Below are 17,261 nucleotides of genomic sequence, written 5' to 3'. Positions count from 1 at the left end.
GTCCTGCATTCCTCTCTCCAATTTTTCCCTTTTTTTTTAATAAGAATACATGTCATACTAGATGACAGAATGCTCCAGTAACCTAACTGTCCATTGATTACCTCTGTCAAGACATTATTGTCAAATCCAGGCATGGGAGCACAGATGTGTCTGATCTCTGGACTCAGGAAGCTAAGGCAGGAAGATCACGAATTCAAGATCAGCTTAGGCTACAGAGAAAACCAGTAAGACTACATGTAAAGCACCTAACTGTCAGGATGTTGGCATCCTTTGGATGAACACGACTCATCCCTAACACTGGGTCATATGAACACTCAGGTTCACTCATGTCAAACCCTGGAGTTCATCAGCACTATAGGCCTCTTAGTCGTTCCAGACCTGCATTCCTTGGAAACAAGAGTGACGGACCCAACAACTTCTTCCTCTGAGACAAGATACTGCACCAGAATCACTGCTGTTTTTAAAGTGTGTTATGTTTCACCTCTAAGCAATGGTTATGGTGACACAATGAACATTTCCAAACCTGAGGGAGCTACCCAATAAGGGGACATCTGTCAACTTCCATCACCCTTGAAATTGCTACATAAAAAGGTTAATACTAATTGTTTGGACCATATCATAAAGTTACTATAAAAACCACTTCAAGTAGTAGAAATGTGCTGAGCATGCACATAGACATACATATACATGTACAGAGACACATGCACACACAAATATGTAGACACAGACATAAATACAGCATACACACATATGACACACATGTACATATACATATATACACATTTATTTATATACATGGAAGCATACCAATTAACAAGTTCTAAAATTCACCTCAAGTATAAAACCCTGTTATAGAACACAGTTTTGTAAAATATTTAATTCAAAATAATATTTGAGTGCTGAGGTCTATGAATGAAAAAGAAAGTAACAATTCTTGGGGAGAAAGCATGAGGTTTCCCTTCATTGGGGCTTAAACTTGATGCTTTCCATAACCAAAATTGACTGCAAATGTTTGTCTGCAAAAGTTGGTCCACAGTAAGAATTTAAATGTATTTCTTTGAAAATGTCTTCATACTCAGAAGGTGATTCTTGTGTGTGGCATTCATGTCCCTGACCTTGCTGGCTGCAGGACAGCAGTGCAATCACCTCTGGCTTCATTCCAGCAGCTGAGCAGGCAATTGTAGCACAAAAGCTGCTGGGACAATGGGTAAACAATTGGGTGTGACTTGGCCTCCAAAGAACTTCACTACCAACAGTGACATTTGAATTTCATATAATTTTCACTCGTCGTGAAGTATTATTTCTTTGATTTTTTTAAAAAAACAATGTCAACTACAAAAACCATTCTTTACTCACAGGCCACACATAAACAAGAGATTGGCCTGATTTGGTCTGAGAACTATAGCTTCTTTAAAAAAAAAAAAAATTAGGTAGTTTCTTCATTTACATTTAAAATGCTATCCCAAAAGTCCCCCAGACCTCTCCCCCACCCACACACTCCTCTACCCACCCACTCCCATTTCTTGGCCCTGGTGTTCCCTTGTACTGAGGCATATAAAGTTTGCAAGACCAAGGGGCCTCTCTTCCCAATGATGGCCGACTAGGCCATCTTCTGATACATATGCAGCTAGAGACATGAGCTCCAGGGGTACAGGGTAGTTCATATTGTTGTTCCACCTATAGGGTTGAAGACCCCTTTAGCTCTTTGGGTACTTTCTCTAGCTCCTCCACTGGGGGCCCTGTGTTCCATCCAACAGCTGACTATGAGCATCCACTTCTGTGTTTTCCAGGTACTAGCATAGCCTCACAAGAGACAGCTATATCAGGGTCCTTTCAGCAAAATCTTGCTGGTGTATGCAATGGTGTCAGCGTTTGGAGGCTGATTATAGGATGGATCCCAGGGTATGGCAGTCTCTAGATGGTCCATACTTTAGTATCAGCTCCAAACTTTGTCTCTGTAACTTCCATGAGTGTTTGGTTCCCAATTCTAAGAAGGGGCAAAGTGTCTACACTTTAGTCTTCGTTTTTCTTGAGTTTCATGTGTTTTGCAAATTATATCTTGTATCTTGGGTTCTCTAAGTTTCTGGACTAATATCCACTTATCAGTGAGTACATATCATGTGAGTTCTTTTGTGATTGGGTTACCTCACTCAGGATGATACCCTCCAGGTCCATCCATTTGCCTAGGAATTTCATAAATTCATTCTTTTTAATAGCTGAGTAGTACTCCATTGTGTAAATGTACCACATTTTCTGTATCCATTCCTCTGTTGAGGGGCATCTGGGTTCTTTCCAGCTTCTGGCTATTATAAATAAGGCTGCTATGAACATAGTGGAGCATGCGTCCTTCTTACCAGGTGGACATCTTCTGGATTTATGCCCAGGAGAGGTATTGTGGGATCCTCCAGTAGTACTATGTCCAATTTTCTGAGGAACCACCAGGCTGATTTCCAGAGTGGTTGTACAAGATTGCAATCCCACCAAAAATGGAGGAGTGTTCCTCTTTCTCCACATCCTCGCCAGCATCTGCTGTCACCTGAATTTTTTATCTTAGCCACTGTGACTGGTGTGAGGTAGAATCTCAGGGTTGTTTTGATTTGCATTTCCCTTATGATAAAGGAGACTGAACATTTTTTCAGGTGCTTCTCAGCCATTCGGTATTCCTCAGGTGAGAATTCTTTGTTTAGCTCTGAGCCCCATTTTTAATGGGGTTATTTGATTTTCTGGAGTCCACCTTCTTGAGTTCTTTATATATATTGTATATTAGTCCCCTATCTGATTTAGGATAGGTAAAGATCCTTTCCCAATCTGTTGGTGGCCTTTTTGTCTTACTGACAGTGTCTTTTGCCTTACAGAAGCTTTGCAATTTTATGAGGTCCCATTTGTCAATTCTCTATCTTACAGCACAAGCCATTGCTGTTCTTTTCAGGAATTTTTCCCTGTGCCCATCCATATCTTTGAGGCTTTTGCACACTTTCTCCTCTATATGTTTCACTGTCTCTGGTTTTAAGTGGAGTTCCTTGATCCACTTAGATTTGATGCAGTACAAGGAGATAAGAATGGATTAATTTGCATTCTTCTACATGATAACTGCCAGTTGTGCCAGCACCATTTGTTGAAATGTTGTCTTTTTACCACTGGATGGTTTTAGCTCCCTTGAAGATCAAGTGACCATAGGTGTGTGGGTTCATTTCTGGGTCTTCAATTCTATTCCATTGGTCTACTTGTCTGTCGCTATACCAATACCATGCAGTTTTTATCACAATTGCTCTGTAGTACAGCTTTAGGTCAGGGATGGTGATTCCACCAGAGGTTCTTTTATCATTGAGAATAGTTTTTGCTATCCTAGGTGTTTTGTTATTCAAGATGAATTTGCAAATTGTACTTTCTAATTCGTTGAAGAATTGAGTTGGAATTTTGATGGGGACTGCATTGAATCTGTAGATTGCTTTTGGCAAGATAGCCATTTTTACTATATTGATCCTGCCAATCCATGAGCATAGGAGATCTTTCCATCTTCTGAGATCTTCTTTGATTTCTTTCTTCAGAGACTTGAAGTTCTTAACATACAGATCTTATATTTCCTTAGTTAAGAGTCACACCAAGGTATTTTATATTATTTGTGACTATTATGAAGGGTGTTGTTTCCCTAATTTCTTTCTCAGCCTGTTTATCCTTTGTGTAGAGAAAGGCCATTGACTTGTTTGAGTTAATTTTATATCTAGCTACTTCACTGAAGCTGTTTATCAGGTTTAGGAGTTCTCTGGTGGAATTTTTAGAGTCACTTATATATACTATCATATAATCTGCAAATAGTGATACTTTGACTTCTTCCTTTCCAACTTCTATCCCCTTGATCTCGTTTTGTTGTCGAATTGCTCTGGCTAGGACTTCAAGTACTATATTGAATAGGTAGGGAGAGAATGGGCAGCTTTGTCTGGTCCCTGATTTTAGTGGGATTGCTTCCAGCTTCTCACCATTTACTTTGAGGTTGGCTACTGGTTTGCTGTAGATTGCTTTCATAATGTTTAGGTATGGGTCTTGAATTCCTGATCTTTCCAAGACTTTTATCATAAATGGGTGTTGGATTTTGTCAAATGCTCTCTCAGCATTTAACGAGATGATCATGTGGTTTTTGTCTTTGAGTTTGTTTATATAGTGGATTACATTGATGGATTTCTGTATATTAAAACATCCCTGCATCCCTGGAATGAAACCTACTTGGTCAGGATGGATGATTGTTTTGATGTGTTCTTGGATTCGGCTAGTGAGAATTTTATTGAGCATTTTTGCATCGATATCTATAAGGGAAATTGGTCTGAAGTTCTCTATCTTTGTTGGGTCTTTATGTGGTTTAGGTATCAGAGTAATTGTGGCTTCATAGAATGAATTGGGTAGAGAACCTTCTGTTTCTATTTTGTGGAATAGTTTGAGAAGAACTGGAATTAGATCTTCTTTGAAGGTCTGATAGAACTCTGCACTAAACCCATCTGGTCCTGGGCTTTTTTTGGTTGGGAGCCTATTAATGACTGCTTGTATTTCTTTAGGGGAGATAGGACTGTTTAGGTCATTAATCTGATCCTGATTTAACTTTGGTACCTGGTATCTGTCTAGAAATTTGTCCATTTCATCCAGGTTTTCCAGTTTTGTTGAGTATAGCCTTTTGTAGAAGGATCTGATGGTATTTTGGATTTCTTCAGGATCTGTTGTTATGTCTCCCTTTTCATTTCTGATTTTGTTAATTAGAATGCTGTCCCTGTGCCCTCTAGTGAGTCTGGCTAAGGGTTTATCTATCTTGTTGATTTTCTCAAAGAACCAGCTCCTCCTTTGGTTGATTCTTTGAATAGTTCTTCTTGTTTCCACTTGGTTGATTTTGCCCCTGAGTTTGATTATTTCCTGCTGTCTACTCCTCTTGGGTGAATTTGCTTCCTTTTGTTCTAGAGCTTTTAGGTGTGTTGTCAAGCTGCTAGTGTGTGCTCTCTCTAGTTTCTTTTTTGAGGCACTCAGAGCTATGAGTTTCCCTCATAGAAATGCTTTCGTTGTGTCACATAAGTTTGGGTATGTTGTGGCTTCATTTTCATTAAACACTAAAAAGTCTTTAATTTCTTTATTTCTTCCTCGATCAAGGTATCATTGAGAAGAGTGTTGTTTAGTTTCCATGTCAATGTTGGCTTTCTATTATTTATGTTGTTACTGAAGATCAGCCTTAGTCCATGGTGATCTGATAGGATGCATGGGACAACTTCAATATTTTTGTATCTGTTGAGGCCTGTTTTGTGACCAATTATATGGTCAGTTTTGGAGAAGGTACCAACCATGAGGTGCTGAGAAGAAGGTATATCCTTTTGTTTTAGGATAAAATGTTCTGTAGGTATCTGTTAAATCATTTGTTTCATAACTTCTCTTAGTTTCACTGTGTCTCTGTTTAGTTTCTGTTTCCACGATCTGTCCATTGATGAAAGTTGGGTGTTGAAGTCTCCCACTATTATTATGTGAGGTGCAATGTGTACTTTGAGCTTTACTAAAGTTTCTTTAATGAATGTGGTGGCCCTTGCATTTGGAGCATAGATATTCAGAATTGAGAGTTCCTCTTGGAAGATTTTACCTTTGATGAGTATGAAATGCCCCTCCTTGTCTTTTTTGATAAATTTGGGTTGGAAGTTGATTTTATTCTACATTAGAATGGCTACTCCAGCTTGTTTCTTCAGACCGTTTGCTTTGAAAATTGTTTTCCAGCCTTTTACTCTGAGGTAGTGTCTGTCTTTTCCCCTGAGATGAGTTTCCTGTAAGCAGTAAAATGTTGGGTCCTGTTTGTGTAGCCAGTCTGTTAGTCTATGTCTTTTTATTAGAGAAGTGAGTACATTGATATTAAGGAAAAGTAATTGTTGCTTCCTATTATTTTTGTTGTTAGAGTTGGCATTCTGTTCTTGTGGCTGTCTTCTTTTAGGTTTGTTAAAGGATTGCTTTCTTTCTTTTTCTAGGGCGTAGTTTACGTCCTTGTATTGGTTTTTTTTCCCCCTGTTATTATCCTTTGAAGGGCTGTATTCGTGGAAAGATATTGTGTGAATTTGGTTTTGTCGTGGAATACTTTGGTTTCTCCATCTATGGTAATTGAAAGTTTGGCTGGGTATAGTAGCCTGGGCGGGCATTTGTGTTCTCTTAGGGTCTGCATAACATCTGTCCAGGATCTTCTGGCTTTCATAGTCTCTGGTGAGAAGTCTGGTGTAATTCTAATAGGCCTGCCTTTATATGTTACTTGACCTTTTCCCCTAACTGCTTTTAATATTCTATCTTTATTTGGTACATTTGTTGTTCTGATTATTATGTGTCAGGAGGAATTTCTTTTCTGGTCCAGTCTATTTGGAGTTCTGTAGGCTTCTTGTATGTTCATGGGCATCTCTTTCTTTAGGTTTGGGAAGTTTTCTTCTATAATTTTGTTGAAGGTATTTGCTGGCCCTTTAAGTTGAAAATCTTCATTCTCATCTACTCTTATTATCTGTAGGTTTGGTCTTCTCATTGTGTCCTGGATTTCCTGGATGTTTTGACTTAGAATCTTTTTGCATTTTACATTTTCTTTGATTGTTGTGCCCATGTTCTCTATGGAATCTTCTGCACCTGAGATTCTCTCTTCCATCTCTTGTATTCTGTTGCTGATGCTCGCATCTATAGTTCCAGATTTCTTTCCTAGGGTTTCTATCTCCTGCGTTGTCTCACTTTGGGTTTTCTTTATTGTTTCTACTTCCCTTTTTAGGTCTTGTATGGTTTTGTTCAATTCCATCACCTGTTTGGTTGTGTTTTCCTGTTTTTCTATAAGGTCTTCTACCTGTTTAGCAGTGTTCTCCTGTATTTCTTTAAGTATGTTATTAAAGTCCTTCTTGATGTCCTCTACCATCATCATGAGATATGCTTTTAAATCTGAGTCTATCTTTACGGGTGGATTGGGGTATCCAGGACTGGCTGAGGTGGGAGTGTTGGGTTCTGATGATGGTGAGTGGTCTTGGTTTTTGTTAGTAAGATTCTTAAGTTTGCCTTTTCCCATCTAGTAATCTCTGGAGTTTGTTGTTATCGTTGTCTCTGGTTGAAGCTTGTTCCTCCCGTGATTCTGTTAGCCTCTGTCAGCAGACCTGGGAGACTAGCTCTCTCCTGAGTTTCAGTGGTCAGAGTACTCTCTGCAGGCAAGCTCTTCTCTTGCAGGGAAAGTGCACAGATATCTGGTGCTCGGACCTACCTCCTGGCTGAAGATGAAGGCCCGAAACAGATGTAGTCCGCACTCTCACCTGTACAGACTACTCTCTGAGAGATCCAGGACCAGAGATGGCTCCCCCAGGTGCTCCGGCAAAGTCCTCCCGGGTAAGGCAGATACCTCTCCTCTGTCAGGGAAGGTGCCCGGATGTCTGGAGCCAGAAATGGGGTCTGCTCCAGAAGCTGTGTTGCTTCCGCCTGTCCCAGAAACTGTGTAGCTTCTGTAGTCCACACTCTCACCTGTGCAGACTAGTCTCTGAGCGAACTATAGCTTCTTATTACAACTATAATTGAGTCTTGGTGTGCATGTGTATGTGCGTGCATGTACATGTGTGCGTGCATGTGTGTGTGCGTGTGTGCGTGTGTTATTGAAGGCAAGATCTTGCTACATACCTCAGCTGGCTTGGACCCTGTGATCCTCTTTGCTCTCTTTCTCAGTGCTGGGTTTACAGGTTATACCACCATGTGTATGTGAGAAAAATTATTAATATTCCTATTGAGGACTGAGACATTTCTTTATTTAGTTTTCATCAGTCTGGGCAATAATTTCCTTTTATGAATGTGACATGTTTGCTTTATTTGCAAACTGAGTTGTGTGTTTAAATTATTTCCACAGTAGTGTACAAAAGAGCTGACTGTACACTGACCTTGATTAATCTCTTCAGCAGTGTCTCCCAGTGTGCTAAATCAACCTTAGATATTGGAAGTGGCTTATTCATACTAGACTCACAGCTTTCACACAGAACTTACATGGTTTCTGAACTGGTGCTAGCCTTTGACCCTCCAGGAAGCCTTCTCCACTCTGATTTTGACATCTTCTGCTTTTCCTTTGAACTCCTAGTCTGTATTTCAGGATGTGATACAGAACACTTGAGAGATGCTCATGGTAGTTTTGTTCTATTCAAGCACATGGTCAAAGGTAGGCCAAAAAGTGCCTGGTGTTAACCTTTATTTCTCTTTACCCTGGGAGCTATGGATCTCTCACAGATGCCAGGCTGTGGACTTCCAGATAGGCATGCAAGGCTATTCACTGACACCTGGTGTGGAAAACTTTCAAAAGGCTAAAAATAAGTCCATCACATGATTCAGCTATACTACTCCTTGGCATATGTTGAAATCAATAAATATCCTCCACCACAGAACTTGCTAAACCGTCATCATTACTAGTGTATTTCTAATAGCTAGGAAATGGAAACAAGCCTAAATACCCTACCTCTGCTGGGTGGACAATGAAAATGAGACACATGTTCAGCTGTAAAGAAAAATGAAATCATGGAATTGGCAGGCAGATGCATGGAACCATGAGAGATCACAGTAAGCAAAGTAGTCCACGGTAGACTCCTGTTTGCAAGCATAACAGAGTATTGTTACTAGTGTCAGGGATTGGTGCTTGCCCATGAGATAGGTCTCAAGTTGTGCTGGTTATTGATTGGCTATTCTCTCAGTCTCTGCTCCATCTTCTGTCCCTGCATTTCTTGTTGGCAGGATACATTTTGGATCAAAGTTTTGTGTGTGTATGGGGTGGTGGTGGTGGTAGTGGTATATTCCTATCCTTCCAGTGGGGCTCCTGCCTGGCTACAGGAGGCAGCCTCTTTAGGTTCCATATCTCCATTGCTGTGAGTCTTAGCTAAGGTCACCCCCATTGATTCTTGGGAGCCTCCCTTACTACAGGTCCTCTGAGAGGCTCCATCCAGCAGCTGACTCAGACACATTCAGGGACCCACAATAAACATTGGCTGGAACTTGGGTACTCCTATGGAAGAGTTGGGGGAAGGATTAAGAATCCTGAAGAGGATAGGAACTTCACAGGAAGACCAACAGAGTCAACTAATTGGACCCTTGGGGGCCACCAACCAAAAAGCATACACAAGCTGGACCTAGCCCCACCCCCACATACGGAGAATATGTGCAGCTTTGTCATATGGGTTCTGAACAACTGGAGAGGGGGCTATCCCTAATGCTGTTTTCTGTCTGTGGAATCCATTCCCCTAACTCTGCTGTCTTATCTGGCCACAGTTCGAGAAGAAACACCTAACCCTGCAAAGACTTGATATGGCAGGGTAGGGGGACATAGTAGGGGAGGCATCATCTCAGACGCAAAGGGGAAGGTGAAGGGGTTGTGTGTATGTGTGTGTGTGTGTGGGGGGGGGTGTCAGTGATCAGGATATAAAGTGAATTTTAAAAAGTGAAGTAACCCAGACCCAGAAAGATAACTTCTGCTTGCTTCCTTACATCTGTGCTTTCCAGCTCCAAGTCTTCTAATGTGAGCATATAACCTGGGAAACTAGCTACAGAAACTGGAAATGTAAATGAGGGTGTGGGAGGTGGTGGACAGGGGAATAGCAGGGTACAAGTGATTCTAAAGGGGAAAGTGGGGAAAACGGGAAGTTTTAATTAGAGAGGAGGGAGGGAGATAAATGCAGAAGAAAAGTCAGTAAAACAAGAGTCAGGGTGTCTGAAAACGTCATAAGGAAACACACTATTATCTTTCTACCTAAAACTACATGTAATACAATAAGTCTGTGTATACATATGCATACCCACACACATAAACATGAACATATAAAGTTCAAATAACATTTTCCCATCTGGGCTGACAATTCCTCCTTCCATCAGCCATAGCTGAAACAAAACCTCAACACCAGGCATAAGAAGCCTGCTTCTGAATTGTTGCTTAGCAAGTTCCAAGTCAATATAGGCTATTGTTGTTTCCTTTGTTACCTTCCAGAAGTGGAAGGCAAATCCCTATTGTTGAAGACACCATGCACTTCAAACTCAGGATCCAGAAGCCCCTGAGCAGGATCAGACCCAAAAACCTTTCCCCCAAGGACTAGTTTTCAGGGTACCAAAAGGTGCCATGGAAGCAACCAATAGTTCAATCAGCCAGCTGTGACATCTATGACCCACAACAATGACCAACATGGCATGATACCTTGATACCAGCAACTCTCTGCCTGGACTTATAGCCTACTCAACAAGAGGGAAACCAGGTCTTATGCTAGAAAGCTAGCCAATGACCTGGGGTTAATGAAGTGTCATGAATCTTGGCAGACACTGTACAGGTACCACTTTACCAAACTGCAGAATCCCCATCTATACTCTAAATATCCTTATAACTATAGATACATGTAGCTCTTACTTCCTCATAAAAGAAACTTCTTGTTTGTAGCTACAGACAAGAACCTGTTACAGAAGATCACAGCAGATCAAAATGCAGAGAATAGAGATCATGTGGTACCCAGTACCAACTAATATTCAGTTCCTGCACCTAAGGCTTAGGGAACCATTGCAGCAGAGTGCAGCAGCGAGATCTGAACCAGAGGGACAGAAAGCTTGCTGTGAGATTCTGTCTCCTAGAAATGCCTGAGAAGGTACACCTGTGAAGTCTTATCATCATGGCCACCTAAATAAGACACAGACAGTGATCCCAATGGATGTGCTGACATGGAGGGGGAAAGGAAACTCTAGAAAAGGAACTCTGGGGGCTGGTGAGATGGCTCAGTGGGTAAGAGCACCCGACTGCTCTTCCAAAGGTCCGAAGTTCAAATCCCAGCAACCACATGGTGGCTCACAACCACCCGTAATGAGATCTGATGCCCTCTTCTGGTGCGTCTGAAGACAGCTACAGTGTACTTACATATAATAAATAAATAAATCTTAAAAAAAAAAAAAAAAAGAAAAGAAAAGGAACTCTGGGAAAATGGAAAATTCTGAGAGCAGAAGCAATGCTCTTTCCCAGGGAAGAGCCCCCAGTTTGTTAATCAATATCAAATGGCCAGCCCTACGATCATATACATACAGGTAATAATGTATAGCCTGAACAGGTTGTGTTTATGTGTGTGTGTATATATATATATATATATATGTATATATATATACACACACATATATGTGTATATATATATATACACACACATAGATGTATATTTGTATAATATATTATATATACGCATATTATATATAATAATATTTATATTATTTATATATACACATATAATATATATCTATATGTATATACATATAACATAAATATATACATTAAATATAATATATAATTGATGTATATGTATATAATATGTGTATACGAGACATGTATAATATATATCTAATTCTGTATATATACATATGTGTAACATAAATATATTATATTCACTACACATTACACACACACACATTTATATAAATATATAAATGTGTGTGTGTGTGTGTGTGTGTGTGTGTGTGTCAGAGGCCATAAACTGGAGACAGAACAGAAAGAATACATGGGAGAAAGTGAAGGAAATAAAATGATGTAATTGTATTATAATTTTTAAAACGTAATAAAATTTTTAAAAAAGCAAGGTGTAAACTCTATAGCCAATTTGTTTTCTTTCTGGATGGCTTGTAGTAAGAGACTAAAACACTCCAAGATGTGGTAAGAGTAAGAGCCAGCACCACACCTTAAGTGGGTGAAGCCACTTGGCACGGGTGCCCATCTTGCCACACCCCTGAGGTGTAGAGAATACCAGATCGACACACCCACAGCTGTGAGGGCTCAGTGGCAACCAAACACTCCCAAAGGCAAAGGGAGATTTACACAGGCGCCTAAGGAGGTGAGGGTGGGAAGCCATACTGTGTGGGCAGGAGTCGAAGGGCAAGTGAAACATGGGATATTTTAAGAGGGCCCTTCTTTGAAGGTGTAGGGTGTGGTTTAGTAGAGCCACCTGTGGACTCCTTTGCTTCTTTCATTGCTGGTTTTCAAATTAGTGTCTTCCTTAGGCCATCTCTGTACTAAGAATTTCCTAAGTTGCTCGAACCTCTAAATGCTCTAAAGGATTGGAGAGTAGGGTGAAACTTCAATTAGCACTAGGCAAATTGTGGGCTTCTGGCATTTCTAGTAAACCCAGGGAGCTGCCAAATATTCCTGCCAAGCTTCCTGGACAGGCCTGAGAATACTTACTCAAGAAAGTGGCTGCCTGGGACAGCAATACACATTGATTCTCTCATAGAATGAGAGGAAATGCTCCTGAACTGGAGAAAGCAGACTTCCTTTTGTGAAGGAAAAATAAGCCCTGAGGTTGCTGGCTTGAGGAAAAGCTCTAGGAAGGCCAGGCAAGGCTTAGAACAGTCTGTAAGATCTCAGAGTCTTGGGGTGGGGAGTTGTAGATACAGGGACATGAATGAAAGCCATCTGCAGTAGATCCCACTTCGTCCAGCCCACTGTGAATGCCAAGCAGCCCTGAGAGGTCAATCATTATCATCTGCATCCTTCAGGAAGCTTGAAGAAGGGCATCTTGTCCCTTTCACAAAGCCATACTTGGAAACATGTAGTTCTTTAAAAATGCATCTGACCACGTTTGTAAAAAATTCTATTTCATTGTTTTCAAGACTGACTAGCTTTCACAATGAATCAATTTTCCCCAAAATGAATTTCAAGGGTCATACATAGGCGGGTGGTGGCGGCACATGCCTTTAATCCCAGCACTCTGGAGTCAAATACCTGTGAATTCCAAGCCAGCCTGGTCTACAGATGGAGTTCCGGGACAGCTAGGGCTACACAAAGGAACCCTATCTCAAAAATCAAAAATCACACATAGTTGGTATTTAGGAAGAATTGAAAAACAAAGCAAGTATATTAAATAGTCATAGAAGAGACTTCCATATAGTGATTACTAAGGCAAGAACCGAGAAGGAGCAGGGCATCTGACAGCTAACTATGTACTATAGAATCCTAACATAGCCACTTCCTTAGAGAAGAGATAACCTCATCTCTGTTGGCTCATTTTTCTCACCCAATGGAAACTTTATTTTTGTTGTGAAGGTTAAATGAAGTAATTAAATCCCAGGTACATTCTATAAATCTAATAAACAATAGTAATTCACATATTTTTAGGGAATATTTTATGGATTTGAATGTCATCCTTGAGCAAGGGCTATACTAATTTTCTCTGTATCGGTCCAGTCTTTTTCTTTAGTACACATGCTGCTGGAGAGAGGACAGTAATTTACATTTTTAAGAACACCATGATGGCTTTGTTTTCTTGCATGTGAGTGTTAGTGGGAACTGAATCTAGGGTCTTGGCCAATGCTCCACTATTGAGCTATATCCCCAACCATACTTCTCTGACAATACAAGACAGACATCTTATTTTGAGTGTTCAGAAGAAATTTCACTGGCGCTTGGCCTCAAAGAATGGGAAGGAGGCCAGTGAATGTTCATTCAGAGAGGATCTAGAGAGAACTGTGAAAGAGTCATCTCATTGTGCAGATAACGTTTCATGCTACCTGTGGACAAAACACAGATGACAGAGCAGGATGAGGAGAGGATAACCAAAGCAAGGACTTGGGGTCTGAGAGCACACGGGCCACACATAGGAGCTGATTCTTATCAGAAGATGGTAGGGGTTTTACACTGGCTCTCATGGGGAAAAGCTCACACGAATGCAGCCAACACATAATCACAGGCTCCTATGCAGCAGTCTCTATTCAAAGCCATATGTACATTTTTTTCCAAGGCACCCAATCCTTGAGTAATTCTTTGAACTAAGTAACAGCTAAGAAAGCTAAGACAGATTGGCTTAGTGGATGATCTTAAAGATATGCCAGATCATAAGGCCACAGACAGATGTTTTTATGTGGAAGGATTGCAGAGAAAAGACAGATTAGAGAAAGGAAACATTGAAAGTAGTTAGGGGAGGTTATACAGTTGGGAGACATAACTGCCAGAGTTAAGACTTTGAGGGAGAAGAAGAGAAGGGGGCACATCAGTAGAAAACCTGAAATTCAGGGAACCTCATGATCAGTTGAATTTGTGCACAACTTATTACTCAGGTGGTGAGGGGGGGGGGTGTCTTTGTGGATTCAATTGGTCTTTCAACTTCTTTGCAAAGTTCTATCACATTGTCCTTTTTGAAAGGGGTGGCTTTGCTGGAGTGACAGCTTGAACTGTCACCAGTATCCATTCAGCAGTCCTTAACCCCCACATTTAGACAACTAGGTATTAGGACTTCAAAAAACCTCAGCCTTGTGTTAGAGTTTTTTTTTTTACCTTGAAAATGGAGGTGCTCTTCATCTAACAACAGATACATTGTTTTTGTCTTCTAGGAGTTTCACTTTGATGTGTCAAAGGAAATGCCAGGAACTCCAGGCGAGAGTCATCACCACGTGAACACAGGATCAACAGCAGGTGTGGCTGGAGCCTTGGAATCGTGATCCGGTTTTAAGGATAAAAAGGATGAATGTTTCAAATGCTTCAGCGTTTGAAAGTCTACATTGCCAGGCGTCCATGAATAGGAGCTGGACACTTCAGAGCTGCGTCAGAGAGAGGCTGTTGATCATGATTAAGAAGCTGAAGGGAACACTGCCTTCTCTGCCCTGCTTGCGTGAAGCAGGTGGGAAGCAGATGTACTTCCTGAACACCTGGAAGGGCTGGCAGCTGCTCTTGAGCTTGAACATTGAGCAATCACCTTCCCTTTTAGAACCTTGCAAATTAAGTTCTGTAAACAGATGGCCTGGCTATGGCCAGGTGTCTGCGGTAGAGATGATAATAGTAAACCCTACAGATTTGTTGTTTCTATATCCTCCACACCACGGCCTCAATGAATCTCAATCTCACGGTGCATAATCGTGTTCTTAATTGAAAGGCTAAGACGTCTGGGTTGTGGAGGATTGGCTTACACAAAATAACAGCAAAATGGAAGCAGAGTGGGAGCAGGTCTTCAGACAGTAAGCATAGTGCTCACAGACTGTGGTGATCTGGGCAGTAATGACTTGGGAGTTTCTAGGAACAAAATCTTCTTTTTCTGACAATGGACCTCTCTACTCCTTGGGAGTGGTCCCAGTATCCTACTTAGAGATGGGCATGTTGTCAGGATGTAGACCCCTATTGTATGAAAGGATTAGATGACTCAAGATGAGCAGGTCTTGCTTCATTACCTATCCTTCATTTCGGAAGAGAGGAGTTTTCCACCTTCTAAGATTGCAAAGCTTGAAGGATGACATCCTCGGCCCATCACTCAAAGGCAACTTCCAGAGTGATATGGAATAAGTCATATTAAAATCTCTGACTAAGCCATATCAGAAATTAGTCAGCACACCTTTGATCTCAGTGCTTAGGAGATAGACAAAAGTGGATAACTGAATTTGAGATTAGCCTGGTCTATATAGTGAGTTCCAGGACAGCCAGAGCTACATAGTGAGCTCCTGTCTCAGAAAACAGCTAAATGGGTAATGATGAGATACAAATGTGTCTTGCCCTTCCTGTTTCTGTCAAAGATACAGTATTCCAAAAGAAATACTCTGTGTAAATACAACACTAGGACCTAATATGCATAAACATAAAACGAAGAGGAGAGAAAACCGAAAGAATCTTGCTTCTTTGGTAATGACAAATTCTGAGAAAACCGGGGCCGCTTTGAGATATAAATTCTAGCTCCCCAAACCAAAACAAGTATCTTTGATATTTTTAAATAATTACATTTCTCTGGCCTTGTACCCATCCTATGAAAAGCAAAAGCTCGCTTGTTGTGGCTCAGGACGATGCAGGCAACAGCAGTCATATTCCCGGTAGGCATGTGTGGATCTGTCTTGCGTGATCTAGCCTCAGCAAGCATTGCTGACACGCTGCTCTTTGTTTCTCTCAGGATTAGCAGAAAATGTTTGTGGGTGTTTTTTACGTCACTAGAATAGGAAGCACTGAAAAACTTGTACCGCCTGGTTGATATTTCTGGAAAGAGAACTCTAAATTATTAGAGGAAGGGGGTGGGGCCGTCAGGAGAGAGAAGGATGAGTAAAGACTCAAGAAAACCCCATCAGGAAAGTCCCACTTGGAAAACTGAATTGATGGCAAATGGGGGCTTTTTCGTGAAGTAGTGTTCAGCTGCACTTGCTGGGGAGACAGAGATACCTACCCACCCCAGACAATCATTAAAATCAAAAGCGCATTGGACTCAGAAATCGATGCCATACAAACTATCTGCTACTTGCTAAATGTTTCATATAATGTATGCTCAAGTCAAACATGTCCCCAAAAGATCTGACACATAATACATGCGGAGCAGGGAAATGTATAGCAGAAGAAACTTAAGAGAACTTTGGCGCTAGAGAAAGTGAAAGTTCACAGTACCAGAAATAGGGGATATTTTTATTTGAATGCTGTATCCAACCCCATGCCTCTTAGAAGTTAAGCCAAATGAGGAAGCACGCTATACTCCTAATTATCTGGTGAAAGGGAACACACGAGCTTGTCTGGAAAGACAGATGACTTCTGCCTACAAACTTCTAGTTGAAATTCCCCCATGCATATTTCTACCTAGGAAATATTGTCCAGCAAAATGACTATTGATCTTTGATAGGAACCAAGGACAACAAATTAAAGCCAAGCTAGTGGTATTTCTGTAAGAAGCCACAATAATATAGTCTTCATTGCTTTCTGGTAAGCTCACTCAACAGAATACAACTTAAAGAATCCACGAGTGTTAATCCAGACAGGATTCAGAGTTGCTGCAAACTAACTTCCACTGGCTGGATTTTGGACTACAAAACAATACAAACAGAACAAAGGGTGTTTTATAAAAACTTGAATTCAAGGCCAACAAGATGGCTCAGCAGGCAAAGTACTTGCCACCAAGCCTGATGACCTACCTCTGTTCCATCCCAAGGGTCCACAGGGTGACCACACACATACTACAAAGCGATTCACACATCTACACACAAACTAAATTCCTAAACTCGTTGTCAATACTTTAAAATGCATATATGCTGTATACAGATCTAGCTTTCAAGCTTCATGTAACTGGCTACAATACATGGTAAACTGAAACCAGTTTCACTGTGCTCACCAGCTGGCCTTGGGAGGGCCATTTGTGTGTCACGGTCATGGGCAGGAGGCTTCCTACTTTGACATACAGCCTGGTTCCTGGTGCCTTTTGCCTATGGGAACCTAGAATTAGAAAAACGAACAGATAGCATCCCTTTGGGATTATTTTTGTTTTGTTTCTTTTTTCATTTTGGACTTTAAGACAGAGCTTCATATATCCCTA

General features: G+C 40.9%; 1 long non-coding RNA gene, 1 other non-coding gene and 1 pseudogene across 2 annotated transcripts; 2 read left to right on the top strand and 1 right to left on the bottom strand.

Moving 5' to 3' along the window:
• Gm18250 (predicted gene, 18250) lies at window positions 2,161-2,860 on the top strand (annotated as a pseudogene).
• On the top strand, window positions 6,674-14,840 carry 4930431F10Rik (RIKEN cDNA 4930431F10 gene). The gene is made up of 2 exons (NR_166081.1): window positions 6,674-7,350; window positions 14,326-14,840. It is a non-coding gene; the product is annotated as an RIKEN cDNA 4930431F10 gene (long non-coding RNA).
• Window positions 13,107-13,209, bottom strand: Gm22503. The gene has a single exon (XR_003949065.1). It is a non-coding gene; the product is annotated as a U6 spliceosomal RNA (small nuclear RNA).
• Window positions 14,841-17,261: the final 2,421 nt, after the last annotated feature.

Source organism: Mus musculus, chromosome 10 (assembly GCF_000001635.26).
Source record: "Mus musculus strain C57BL/6J chromosome 10, GRCm38.p6 C57BL/6J".
Taxonomy (NCBI): Eukaryota; Metazoa; Chordata; class Mammalia; order Rodentia; family Muridae; genus Mus; species Mus musculus.
The sequence above is the reverse complement of the archived record's forward strand: the minus strand, read 5'-3'. Positions and strand labels throughout refer to the sequence as shown.